Raw genomic sequence first — 12,947 nt, 5'->3', positions numbered from 1 at the left:
AAGAAAAAGAAAAAAAGAAAAACGAAGAAAAATAGAAAATGAGAAATAAAATCCACAAAATAAACATATAAATAAATGAATAATCTATGGAAAGCGAGTGTAATCCAAGTCTGAAGCTTAGGATTGTAATACAGGTGACATTGAAGGCTTCGGAGCACCCCTTAATTAGTGATTTGTTCTGCATATCACACCTTAACCTTGTAGTGCAATTTTTTATACTGACATAGTTGCATCAATCAAAAACAAGAAAATATAAGCAATGTGTAGAATTGGTCGCTGAGAAGGAGGTGCTACGGAATCAGAAAGACCAGTCAAAACACTACCATATCACAGGAGCTGCGAAATATTCCGAACCTCTCCCTCTCTTTTTTCTTTGTTTTTTTTTTTCCCTGTCTTTTCTGTATATAAATTTATCCTAGCAATATCCAGCATGACAATAATAAAAACCACTAGGTATTGAGTGAAATAGCATTAGCCAATCAGTCGATTCATTTGTTTTAGGCTGGATATGAGAGGGATTTATTGGACTACGAAAACTGACACATCATATAAGCGGACCTGCAATACTCTCGAAAATGTTAAAAGCATTACCGTCACGCTGGCCCCCTGTCACAAAAGCTGGCGACCCGTTTCCTGAGTCACCCCTTTCGGTTTAAATGCAGGGGAAAGTGGATTATTTCAACCCGTCTTTACTTTCAGCCGTAGAGAGCTTTGATTCTAAAAACCGATGATGTGAAGCTGTATTCCGTTATGATCCACTCAGTACTCTCAAGCCCCTGTTTGACTCCATTTCAGCTGAGTAAAATCGTCTGGTGTTAGCTGGAAGATGATACCAGAACTGTACCGCCCGTGTGAGTTTTTTTTTTTCAGAATTAAGCCTCTCTTACCAACATGACTCATTCTCAGAGGAATCAGATCGTCTGGCGTTAGCTGAAATAGGATACCAGAGCCGTCCCGACCATGAGAGGCTTAACAGTACCAAATTTAACACCCTCTGCCTCCAGTGACTCATTTCAGCTGAGTAAAATCGTCTGGCGTTAGGTGGAATAAAATACAGGAAAAGGTGTTATGATGAAGAGGTTATTATCGAGTTAAGGTTTGCAGGACACTTGATTTTCTCAAGATTCTTCATCCCTTCAATTCGATGATGCCTTTTAAAGTTTAATCTTGTTCCTTTCAGACGACTCGTTGATTCGGTTTAGGAATGATCCTCATATCAAAGCGGCTGATGAAAACTAACTCCTCTATTTTGAAAAGACCCGCATGCAATACCACTCCCATCCGTACAGTCTTGCTCTTTCTCCCTCTCCTCTTCGCTGGTCACTGATATTTAGAACTGTTAGCTGGCATTCCAACCCCATTACGGTGGGTACACAATACACGTCCACCAGCACACTCAGACATCTTTAATATGCAAATCTCCAATTAAGAGTTAAGTGGTACTCTATGTCTTTCTTGCATGCAACTGGCTAATTTTAGAATAATCTTTCTCAACCTGCATATTGCTTTGCCTATAACCACTGTGTTTTAAACTTCTGACTGCGAGTATATTTCGACACACACACACAAAAAAGTCATATGCTAAACTGAAAATAGATATGCATACAAGAGCAAATAATAGGGTTACTAGAGAATTTATTTGGAATTCTCTCAGTTAAACAAAATTCTCCATTTTTAGCTTAAGTAAACCACCCAAGGACACAAGCATCAGAAAAAGGACTAAACGTAGTGTGTTCAAGCCTATCGAAATGAACGGATCTTAAAGCCATGAATAGGGTGACACATTCTGTCGATATGTGCTACCTCCCCTTGATTTAAGTTTCATGGCGAGACCTTTAATAGTTAAGTGGTCAGGGAGACATATTTAACGCCTCAAATGCCATTATTCTCTTCTAAGCTAAATTTTCTGGAAGTAGTGAGAATGAAATAATGAACATGTCATGGATGAGAAAGGGTTGATTCTAGTTCTCATCCGTTTCTCCCCCCTTTACACTGTTCATTTCCGGTTCATTCCCCTCCCCCCCTTCCGTTTCGTCCCATTGCACCAGGTGACCGCCCCATGAGCTACACCCGTTACACTCATTTTTCCCACAGCTGCCACTCAGTCACCAGTTAGATATAAAAGGGCATCAGATTCCTCTCTCTCTCTCTCTCTCTCTCTCTCTCTCTCTCTCTCTCTCTCTCTCTCGTCAGCATCTTTATCACTGCTCCATTGGCTTCCCTAATTCCAATCCAATTTGTTCTTTCGCTCTTTGTACACACTGTTCTCTTAATTGGAGAACGAAATATTTTTACCAACTGCTTGCATATTTATGGATGGTTTATAAAATTTTAAAGTGAGAGTTATCCTCATAATGTAATTTCTGTATTCGGTTTTCGATATTTTTATGAATACGTGCGTTCACTGAAGTGTGTCTGAATTGATGTTAACATATGTATGTATGTATGTATGTATATATCTGTATGTATGTATAAATGTGTGTCTGACTGCATGCATGTATGTATGTATGTATGTGTATGTATAATTGTGTATATACTAACCTGAGCTTGTGTAAGTGCCCGTCCCATCCTTAAAGAAGATAGCACCTAACTCCGACATATTTTCATTTTTTTTCATTATTATTACCTTCATTTTCAAAGCACAAAATGCATTAACATCAACCAACTCTGTCATATCAAGCACATAATAACCTTCCTTACTGCCATGCTACCTGTAATCAAGAGCCTCAGGTTAGTCAAGAGGTTAATTTCAGCGAGGATGTATTTTTCGGTGTACTGTGGCATCTACGAATGATTTTATTCTGGTAAGGAGATATAGCTACACTGAAAGAGTTATGTGAGGCAAATATTAACCCCTCCAACTCGATAAATCCCCCCTAATCTGAAAAAATCGTCTAGGTGTAACAGGAGCAAAGTGAAAAAAGGGTAAAGGAAAAAATGCAGAAAAATCAGATTAATGTGAAAAAGACAAACTGACAGAAAAAAGAATCAGGTGAAAAAATAGTAGAAGAAGAAATGTGAAAAGTTGGAAGAAGAAAGTTTGTGAAAAAGAAACAAGATAGAAAAAACAACAACAATAGATTAATCTGGACACGAAAAACCTAAATCTAAGAAAACGCAAGAAACACGATTTTAAAATATGAAAAAGAAAGAAAATGAAAAACACAAGAGTTGCTAAACACACACACACACACACACACACACACACACACACACACACACACACACACACACACACACACACACAGGAAATATTCACACTTTATGCATAACCGACACTGACATACTGACAAAATAAAGACTCAAATTTAAACGTGGCGAAAAGGGTAAAAGAATTTGGCTAAATAAGAGAGGTAGAATAAAACAGAGAAAGGTCACTCTGTAGGGGAGATGAGATATATGTTGCTGCCGTCGACGAGAGAGAGAGAGAGAGAGAGAGAGAGAGAGAGAGAGAGAGAGAGAGAGAGAGAGAGAGAGAGAATACAACACACATCCACGAAATAAAAGACACTAACAAAATTTCCTCGATTTTAACTACTTGACGAGCGTAAATGCAAGGTCACATTTTCCACAGCACGAAGATAATGCAGGAGAAACACACGAAACTTAATATCCGTGCGAAATGGTGAGTTTCGTACCTCGCACTTCCGCTTCATAAACGTGCACGCAGTGATACCCATGCACGCACTCATATACAAGGACGCACGTACAGGGTGTATGAAAAAAGCGGGTGGTCATGCATACACTGAATTTTTTATGAATGGACGGAGGCGCAGGAATGAAAGAGAGGAAATAAGAGAGAGCGAGATAGGTAGATAGACACATACTTGTACAAAGATACATACATACATACTACAGCCATACATACATACTGTACATGCATGCATACATATTTGGATAAATATAGAAAATAGAAAGATAAACATATAAACAGATAGATATAGACTGAGAGAGAGAGAGAGAGAGAGAGAGAGAGAGAGAGAGAGAGAGAGAGAGAGAGAGAGAGAGAGAGAGAGAGAGAGAGAGAGAGAGAGCTGAATACATTTGCAAGCTTAAAGTAATTATACCTTTACGGTCGTTGCCTGCCGTGCCCCTTGTCATCAACACCATTAACAAAAAACCCTCGTATGCCCGACGTTTGCCGTGTGCTTTGAGTCTAAAGACTCTTCACGTATTCACATTTTTTTATTTTTTTGCCTGTATGAAAATACGAATATGAAAAGGCTTGAAAAAATCCATGTGTGTGTATACAGTATATACATACATATATATATATGTTGCATATATGAAGGACTGGGAATAACGGTTAATTCTTGTATTAGAAGTTTGGATAAAAAGGGAGAGTTTGCTCCCAGACGGGTGCTACGTGCTTGCGGCAGTGGTGAAGGGATGCAAACAGACAGTTCAGAGGAGCAGTGACCATTGAAGCAGCGATAGAATGAAGGTAAAGACGCAACAGCGCGCCGAAGAGACAGAGGTTGAAGGATGCCAGTAAGAGGAGGAGAATTAATGAGACGTGTTTACTGGTGAGTAATTCATGGGAAGATGAAGTGCTTTAATAACTGCGAAATGACAGAAAGATAAACATATATACAGAGACAACTGAGCCCTAAGCACAAAGGGAGAGAAAATGAAAGAGCGGGGATAACTTTGAAAATATCTACAACATAAGACTGCAAATGTGCCTGTCGGTAAATAGAGAGACCACAATGAACATCTCACTCTCTCATTCACTCTTTCACTCACTCACTCATTTATTTGTTCATTGATTTTCTCAGTTATTCATTCCTGACCCATCAACCCTGTGACTGACTGACTCACTCACTCACACACTCACTTCTTAACTCACTGAATTTCTCATTCACTTGCTTATTCAAACACCCAGTCACTCACTCACTTCACCACATATTTTCTCACTCACTGGTTCAGTTATTGGTCCACTTACACAGTCACTCTGTTAGTCATTCATCTACATACCCATCAACACCCTCATAGACTCACTCACACACTCACATATTCAATCAACCAATCGCTCATTCACTCCACCATCTATTTACTCTTCAGAAGACAATGAAAATCACTCAATCAATTACTTATTCACGCACTAAATCACACAGAGAGACAGACAGACAGACAGACAGATACACACACACACACACACACACACACACACACACACACACACACACACACACACACACACACACACACACACACACACACACACACACACACACACACACACACACACACACACACACACACACACACACACACAGACACACTCTGCTGGCACATTTTTTGCACCTACTCATTAAAATTTACTGAGACACAATTACACACGTCGGGCATAATTATTCAGAACATACAATCACAAACAGAACTACAAAGCTATAGTCCCCCCTCCCCTTTCTCTCTGTCTCTGTCTCTCTCTCTCTAATAAATTACGAATCAGCCGTCTCTCTACGTTCAATGCCCCTGATTTAAAGCTGCTCTCTGTCTATAATTACAGTTTTTCATTTTGAGCTGCTTTTTTTTTTTCACATAGGCCATGATCAACATTTTATCACGGGGGACAGGCAAGTTGGGCCGAAATGGAAATAAAACATACTGTACCATTTATTTATTTATTTTTTCTTATATCTATCTAATAATGTGATGTCTTTTAGATGGTTGCGTTCATATTATCACTAGTTTTTATTGACATATTCTTCTATTCTTGCCAACGCTCGATTCGTTTATTTATATTACGAGTGACCCTCTCATAGTAAGTAGACTAAATTGATTGACAACTCCACTTTCATTTTAAAATAGTTTATAATTTCCCTTGTACAAAGGAAATAGTTTATAATTTCGCTAGTACAAAGGAAAAGGGGAAAAAGAAGTGTGTGGTAATCATAGGGGCATTTGTCTTCTTAGTGTAATAGGAAAAGTGAATGGTAGATACTTATTGAAAGAGTTAGGGAAATAACAGAGGAATTAGTCGGAGAAGAACAGGGAGGCTTTAGGAAGGGAAGAGGTTGTGTGGATCAGATATTCATTCTTAGATCTTTAGTGGAAAAGTTTCTAGAGAAGGGAAAGAAGTTGTATGCGGCCTTCGTGGATTTGGAGAAAGCATATGACAGGGTGGATAGACAGGGATTGTGGAAAGTATTAAGAATATATGGAGTAGATGGGAAGTTGCTGAATATTGTGAAGGGTATATATGATGGTGCTAAGGCTGCAGTGCGTGTGGATGGTGAACTGAGTGAATTTTTCTCTTTGAAGGTTGGGTTGAAACAGGGATGTGTCATGTCTTCATGGTTGTTCAATCTGTACATGGATGGGGTAATAAAAGAGGTACAAGGTAGGGCAGTGGATGTTGGAGTGGCCCTGGTGAGAGAGGGTAGTGTTTGGGAACTCCCTGTACTGTTGTTTGCAGATGATACTGTGTTATTAAGTGAAGCCGAAGGGGAGCTGCAAGGCTCGGTGGAGGAGTTTGGGAGTGTGTGTATGAAACGGAATCTAAAGGTGAATGTAGGGAAGAGTAAAGTGATGGTCTTTGAGAGAGGTAAAGTCAGTGAATGTATAGTGAGGTTGGATGGTGAGGAAATGGAAAATGTGAGTACGTTTAAGTACTTGGGTAGTGTGATGAGTAAGGAGGGAAGTTTGGAGGGTGAAGTTCTTGAAAGGGTACAACAAGAAAGAAAGGTTGCTGGTTCCTTGAAAGGAGTGATAAGAAACAGGGAAGTGCGCATGGAAGTGAATAAGTTACTACATGACAGTATTGTGATACCAACTCTTAACGTATGGAAGTGAAGCTTGGACGTTGTTGGAAGGACACAAGTCAAGAGTGAGAGCAGTGGAAATGAGTTATTTAAGAGCAGCCTGAGGAGTCACATGGAGAGACGGGCTGACAAATGAGGATATAAAAGAGCGTTGTAGTGTGGATGTGGATGTGGATGTGACAGGAAGCGTTAGGAGGAACACGCTGAGGTAGTTTGGCCATGTGGAGAGGATGGAAGGTGAGAGACTGACGAGGAGGGTGTATGTGAGTGAGGTGGAGGGGGGGAGAGGGAGGGGGAGGCCGAGGATGAGATGGAGGGATGGAGAGGAGAGGTATATGAGAGAATGGGGTGTGAGATGGGAGCTGGGCAGTGCAATGGCGGGGGACAGGGCGACTTGGAGGCGATTTGTTTGTGGCCACCCCGTACGGGATTAAGGCGTCTGGCAATAGATAAACAGATATACAGAAGAGGGTGGAAAAGCAAACGGAGGAGTGCAAGGTCACGAGTTCAAATCCCATCTCTTTCAAGAAGGCATCTGAAGAAATGACACACTGATGTAAGGACAAGCGACAGAGCAACACAGGGTAACTGAAGTAATCGCAGTTCGGATCTTATTGTGCAGACGGAACGGCATAATTAGATCCGACGTCTTAATTTCCTGCACCAGACAACCTCCTGGTCAACAAAGAAGTGCATTTTCTTTGTCGTGGGAATTTATGTGAAAGGAAAACATAAAAAAATATCGAGGGACTAAAAATTTCATATATTAATGATCGCCTGAATTAAAGTAGACTTTCTTTTTAGTTAATTATTTCTGCTGCCGAATGATTTCATTCAGTTTAGGAGAGCCAGGGAGTAGTAAAGGAATAAAATAAGATTGAATGTAATCCACCATGCTTAAACATTCCAAGATGATTTGGATAAAGTCGCCAGGAGTTAGGAGAGAGTGGAATAAAAAACTACCTCCGGCCGAAGGAAGTAAGCAGGTCAGTCAAATGGCAACTTTTACATATTGTTCTCGCTGTCACCATACGACTGCAGTTAGTTATGGATAATCTTTTCGAACTTCGGGGTGTCAGACTGAGTTTTTGTCAACCTTTAACTTCGTGTTGGGTCTCCTGTGCTGAAAATGGTTGAAGAAGACGTCCTCAGACTGAAGGAGGTAATAGAGTTCGGCTCTAAATCGATTTGGGTTCACAGGGTCCGTTTCAGGTCTGTCCATTCCGTGAGCTTCATATGAGATACACACCGTGCTGGAGGGGGACGACTTCATGTGGTGCCGCTGATTTAACTGGACGGCTCCATACCCGGTTATACAAACGCCCCTCAGTCTCCTCCCTATCCCCCAAAAGGAGGATGGTGGACTGCAGGAGAAGGACAGTTTCAGCCCGCACATCACCTGGTTCACATTTCAGATGAACCCGGAGCTACAACTACAACGCGGTTTTTACTTTAACTTTGCCCAAAATTGCCATCTTTCCATCTTGGATGCTGAGTTGTGGCAATGAATATGATGCTAATCACGAAGAAATGTTATGGGAAGAATGAGGAACCATACTATTGTCTTTTTCTGCCACTGAGCTACGCAAAATAAACAGCAAAATTTCGAAAATCTGGTCCAAGTTAAAATGGAAAGAGCATACGACTACTACGAGATGCACAGCTAGTATCTCACCTCATTTGACCTCCCTGAGTTTACAAAAGTTAAAAAATAGAAGGCCATAACCTGTGCAACACATTGATTTATACTGTATTTATTTCAGAAACCTTAATTAAAATTTGCAAGGACCTTCAGTAAGTAAAGAGTTTAATAAAGGCCGTATCTAATACTTCCTCGGAAAGTCTCTCTTCAGGTGAATAAAAACGCCTGGCGGGAGGGAAAATAAAAGTGTTAATGAAGTTTGTTTCTTAACTGGCCTGGGGTTCAAGGGGTTCGCTTCAAATTCGTCCCTGTCTTATGTTGGAAGTTGCATATGGGACACACATCCAATATCTCACCACTCTGGACAACCGAGGCGAGGGAGACGGGGTAGCGAGAGAATAAGAATGAGAGGCAGGGATGGGTAGGGGGAGTAGGAGAAACGGAGAGGGAGAGTAAGATATGTGACTAGAAAATAAAAGGCCATAGACAGTAGGGTAAAAAAGAGATAGCTTCCTGTCTGTCTCTAAGTCATGAAGAAGAAGCTGATGAATGAATTAAAAGGTGAGTGAAAGTGAGTGTGTGAGTGAGCGAGTGAATGAGTGGGTGGGTAAGTGAGTGAGTGAGTAGGAGTGAAAAGGCTGGAATTCAACCATAGATGAAGAGTCAGCTGTGTGAAACTGCCCTCTCCTCCTTCTATGCATCAAGAGAGAGAGAGGAAAGTGAGCGAGTGAGTCGGTGAGTGAGTTAAGCAAGAAAGCAAAAGGGTGGAAAGGGAACAGTATACAATAGCGTGTCAACAGAGTGAACACCCCTCCTCCTTGTCACTCTTTCATCACGAGAGAGAAGGTAGAGAGTAAGTAACTGAAAGAAAAAGGTCGAGTTCAACCATCGAAAAAGGGCGAGAATGGCGACGAGGGAGATGGTTGTCAGTGACTGTGTGTGTGAGAAAGTGAGGAAGTAAGGCTTTGTATGAGGGAGAGAGAGAGAGCAACGGTGACTGAGGAGTGTGCCAGTGTATGATCAACTGAATGTGTGAGCGAGGAAGGTTACGAGTTTGTGAGCACGTGAAAAAATAAAAAAATGTGGAAAGACATATGGTAGAGAGGGAGAGATGTTTCAAGTGAGTGAGCGAGCGCGTAGGTGAGGGAGCGTGCAAAGAGAGAAAGAGAGAAAGAAAGAAAGAGAGAAAAAGGCAGAGTGAGAGAGAGAGGACCCAGCAGAGTGGAGAGATGCGACCCTCCCCCTTGCCTCTGTATCAAACCTGTCCCCAATAGCTCCATTTTTGTCCAGTTAACACACGACACCAAAGTTGAAATGAAAACGTGTGTAGCGTGATGCAGCACCGAAATATTTCACTCCATACACCAAGATAAAAGGCGTCGCACACAGATATACATGACCACATACATACATACATCCAAATACATATACCGTAGGCCTACATACTTTACAGAGCCATTATACACTCACACACACTCATTTATACACAGATACATTCACATACAAATATTTCACCCCATGTACCATGATAAAAGGCCTCGCACACACATATATATATACATGACCACATACATACACGCACACAGACGCATACACACACATACAGAGATACGGTCATACGCATACACGTATACACAAGGACACAGGGACATATATTTACACACAAATAATTCATTCTATACACCGGGATAGGCTATAAGACATCCCAAACATACAAACATGACCACACACATACATGCATACAGACACATACTTTATACATGACCACACACATACATGCATACAGACACATACTTTATACATGACCACACACATACATGCATACAGACACATACTTTATACATGACCACACACATACATGCATACAGACACACACACTGTACACACACCTATAGGGATAAGTCGTGCATGTATACCTTCAAACAGCCATATTTATACACAGATACGTTCACATACAGTCATTTCACTTTACTGTATACAGGAAAAAAAAGCTCTACACACAGCTACGTATGACTCCTCCCACAGATGCATACAGACACGTTCAATCACACACACACACACACACACACACACACACACACACACACACACACACACACACACACACACACACACACACACACACACACACACACACATACATACACACAGTCAGATTGATACAAACATACACACATGCATATTCGTTGACTGATAGAGAATGTAGATATGACGAGGACATTGACAGACAGACAGACAGACAGACAGACACACACACACACACACACACACACACACACACACGCACAAGCACTCCCCTGCTTTTTCTCTGTCAATCTACCTTTCTGTCTTTTCCTTCTCTCTCCGTCTGTGCATGTGTCTGTTACCTGTACAGTTTACCCTTTTTTTTTTTCAAGTCAATGAAAATAAGCGCGTAACAATATGAGAAAGCTATTTACCTGTACTTCCAGGTAGTGTACCGGAAGGCAGGAGGGCGTGGATCAATACACTTAACGTTTACTGCTCTTTCATGATCACCGGAGCAGAGGCAGCCAATGTTTACAAATGCAGTTTCGACCCAGAAATTCTCACCCTTTCTCATCGCCTCCGGAACATTATAAAAAAAACAACTAGCGGAGATAACGGTAGGACTGAATTTCACGGCGGAATGAGAGAGGCAGACCGAGAAAGAGGTGCAATGATCAAGCGAGAATCTAAGAAGAGTGAGAAAGAGGTTGAATGATGAAGTTAAACTGCAGAATACGTAGAGAAGTGGTGACGAGAGAGAGAGAGAGAGAGAGAGAGAGAGAGAGAGAGAGAGAGAGAGAGAGAGAGAGAGAGAGAGAGAGAGAATTAATGGTACCAGTACTGTCTCTCAAGAAACAATGATATACTCTCAGCAGAAAAAAACAAAAATAATAATCTGGCGCTAGCGGGAATACAATACCAGAGTTGCCTTTACCATGAGAGGACTAAAGCAATGAGAGAGAAAAAAAAAGAACAAGGAGGAGGGCTGAACAAGAGAAGTTGGTTAATGAATATGGAGAGGAAGACCTAAACCAAAATGGGAAATTATAATGGGATCGAATTTGAGACGAGAAGAAGAACGTGTCAATAAAACGAGGAAAAATATGGGAAAGTTTTTGCTACTCTTCTAACATCCTTTCATCACTACTGTACCTTTTTCAAAGCTCAATAAAATCGTCCGGAGGTGGAAATGAAAGCTTAATAAAGTCGTCTGGAGGCAGCAAGGAGTAATAAGACATCCTTGCACTGAGGAGGATTGTGGAGATTTTTTCCCTAATCCTTTTTACTACTGATGGTCCTTCCTAAAGCTGAATAAAATCGTCTGGTCGTAGAGAAATTATAAGGTCCTTGAGCTGAAGGGATTAACAAGAGCAGAGATGGGAGAAGGCAAAGGCAGTTGAGTATTTATTTACTTATTTTTTTTATATAAAAAGAATAATATCACATTGGTATTCCAGTGAGAACGAGGTAAGAGGGGAGAATCTGACCTAATTAGACGATCGTGTGGCCTGACTCTCTCTTTCTCTCTCTCTCCCTCTCTCTCTCTATCTCTCCAAGATAAAATAAACACACCTTCATCAACACACTCCATCTTCCCTGCTCAAAACTTCTGCCACTTTCTTCGGTTCCGTCTTTTGTTCTCGTGGTCAAACTTTTCCCCGACTTGCACCTGCCAGCAGCTGAGGGACAGGCGAAGGAGGGTAGAGAGAGGAGGGGAAGGGTAGGGGCGAGAGGGGGTTGGGGACCATGGAAGGGGGGCTGGGGAGAGGGGAGCCGGTGGAGGTAGAAGAGGAAACAAGATTGGGAAACAATTTTTGGAGCTTGATGTGATTCTTGCCCTCTTCCGAGAATTGACTATTTGTTTTGATTTTCACTCAAAGGAGGCAGCTAGTGAACGTGTTCTCGGCATCTCCCTCGCACCTTCTCACAGATTTATTTTGTATGCTGCACTTGTACGTTATATTTGATGGCTTCAGCTTGCATTTAAAAAAATATAATATTGATCATTACGTCGCCCTAGACAGGAACAAAGAAAAGGATGCCAGAAGATCCCTTAACCCTTTCAGTACCATGGCATATTCTCTGCTTTATTACTGCTAACCTTAATTTACTGAGCTTAATAGAGAGATCTAATAGGGTAGGAGTTAGAGGGAATCTTTATTCAGCCTTTTTAGCACGATGACGTCTTATCTTGCTACTTCAGAAGACTTTATCAAACATCTGGAAAAGCTTTCGTACTGGAGGGGTTAAGTCCAGGAGCCGTATTCTCGCCGGTTTAAGAAGCGCCCTAGTACCTTTTTCTAGGCAATTTACACCTAACTGTCCAATTCTGTGTTACAAAAAATCCTTCCTATGTCGTCATACTTTGCATAAATAAAGTAGAAAAGGATATTAACCACCCATTTCCAAAAATAAATCGCAGAGGAAGTGGTGCTACGGAGCCTCCTTACCCGACTAGTATACGGAGCCAGCAGAGTACGGTCCTATATGCCTGTGGTTCTTTTTTATTTTTACAGTTAGGCCCAGTTCCC

Source organism: Coenobita brevimanus, chromosome 80, assembly GCF_032717465.1.
Source record: "Coenobita brevimanus isolate Jiangsu-jjx chromosome 80, ASM3271746v2, whole genome shotgun sequence".
Classification (NCBI taxonomy): Eukaryota; Metazoa; Arthropoda; class Malacostraca; order Decapoda; family Coenobitidae; genus Coenobita; species Coenobita brevimanus.
Note: the sequence above shows the minus strand (reverse complement) of the source record.